Below are 2,103 nucleotides of genomic sequence, written 5' to 3'. Positions count from 1 at the left end.
GACATCACTGCAAACTAATATAACTTCCACATTCTAAATGGACTAGAACACAATCCATTAATCGTTGAAAACCATTTGAAATTGAAGGCGATTCTTTTTTTTTTTTATAAGCAATAACCAATCCAAGACAAGTACATTCTTTTGTGTTTTTTGGTAAAGAGACAAATACAATTATTAATCCTTTAAAACAATGAAGGGTTAATAATTGTATGTGACATTATGGATATATATAATTAATTAAAAATCATGGGTTATTAAGATATAAAGGCAAAAGGAAATTATGTATCATTCATTGCCTCTCCAGATCTTCCACTCCATCTTCTGATTGCTCAGAGGCCTGGATTCTCCTCCCTGATCTGTTCCAATTAAGGATCTTATGGAAGGAGCTCGATGCATTCTCGTTCGAAGATTGTGCAGTACTGTTATCTGATGATGATGATGCACCTTCTGAACTTGGTATCATGGAGTTCAATAGTTCCAGTGGTGGATCCGTAGGGGCTACCTCATCATCTCCTATTACATGGGTCTGCGCCTCGGGCTCTTGCTCAGGCACTGGTGGTGGTGCTTGAGGATCGGCCACAGTACGGCAAATAGGGCAAGTCGACTGCGAGATCAGCCACATATCGATACAGTCTGCATGGAACAAATGCAAACAGTTGGGTAGAAGCCTAACCATCTCTTCGTCTTCTAGATTGCATAAGCATATCGAACACTAGGTCGTGTCGGCGCCGGTGCCCGTGCCGGAGCCGGAGCCATCAATTTGGTCGGGCTTTTTGTAGATGTACGTCGGTAATGCAGTAATGACCGATGGTTCTAGCCCCGTGAGAGATACCTCAAGTGAGGGAAATTGTGAGGCTCCATTAATGGTAATGATGAGTTGAGAGAAACGCCGGTTTCTTTGCCGCTGGAAACATCTTGTCAATACACACCGGAGAATGCAGTGGAGGAGGACAATTACACTGAGAATCAAAAATATTATGATGGTAGTTTCGCCGTATAATAGACCAGCCATGGGTGAATTCCCATTGGAACTCATGGCTTAGTATGACAATTTTCAGTAATAGAATTGGGATAATTGAATGTATGATTAATGGAGGGGAAGAAATCAAAAGAGTGTTTCGTGTGTCCTAAATCTTAGTATCATGCACCCTGTATCATGCTCTTGTTATTTCAAGACGACCAAGTTAAAAGTAGGGTTTCTTGTGGCCAATTAATATCATGTATCATCAACCTGCATCATGCTTCTTCTAAGATCTAGATATTCACTGGAATGGAGTCAAGTCGGCAAACACCTAGTGAAGTGCTAGCCTCGTGAAACTCTCAGAGGTTTGAGGGTTGAGGCTATGGCTTGGATATCAGTTGGTTGGGTTGAACCATTTTGGGTTGATAATAATGAATCAAATCAAAACCAAACTGTTAAGTCAAACTTCGATTTCGATCCGATTTAGGTCCGATTTTGTTATCGCAGATGCACAGATGGTCTCAGTTCGCCAGGGTGCTGGCTCCACAAGCCAAAACTACCACCAACTCCATTTGTTTCAATGAAACTATTTAAAAAATAAATATATATATATATACTTAATTTTTAAATTTTTAGGAAAAAAAATATTGTCTGAACATGTTCTCGTTTTCACACACCAAGGGCCAAAATGACCACCCCGCGCCTCTTGTTGGATGCTCTGCACTTCACCAGCTCAGAGACCACACAATCAGGAAGATATCCTTCCCCAGAATTTTTATACCATTGTTCTTTCAAGTTACAAGTAGACATGGCAAGGAGACAAGGTATATTTCATTTTTATGAGAGCAAGGAGACAAAGATTGAGTGAAAAAAAAAAGTCAACTATGCAATTGGCTTGATATCTTTTACTTGTGTCATACCAAGACTTTTTCCGAATGACATCTAAAAGTTTAAAGGAAGAAATTTTCTTTTCTTGCAAAGTAGGAGTAGAAAACTCAAGCTGAAATTAAATGATTCTCATTCGGGACTACTTAGGTAGAAACCCGTAGTTAACCAAAAAAAAAAAAGAAGAAAAACTCTCTTTGAGTCTCTCTCTCCTATACCCCTAGTGATGAAACCGATTAATTAAACATAAGTTAATA

The 2,103-nt window shown here is 39.3% G+C and overlaps 1 pseudogene; it reads right to left on the bottom strand.

Moving 5' to 3' along the window:
* Positions 1-289: 289 nt before the first annotated feature.
* LOC122074432 lies at positions 290-1,036 on the bottom strand (annotated as a pseudogene).
* Between the last annotated feature and the right edge of the window lie 1,067 nt (positions 1,037-2,103).

This window comes from Macadamia integrifolia, chromosome 3 (genome assembly GCF_013358625.1).
Source record: "Macadamia integrifolia cultivar HAES 741 chromosome 3, SCU_Mint_v3, whole genome shotgun sequence".
Lineage (NCBI taxonomy): Eukaryota > Viridiplantae > Streptophyta > Magnoliopsida > Proteales > Proteaceae > Macadamia > Macadamia integrifolia.
Note: the sequence above shows the minus strand (reverse complement) of the source record. Positions and strands in the feature narration are given on the sequence as shown.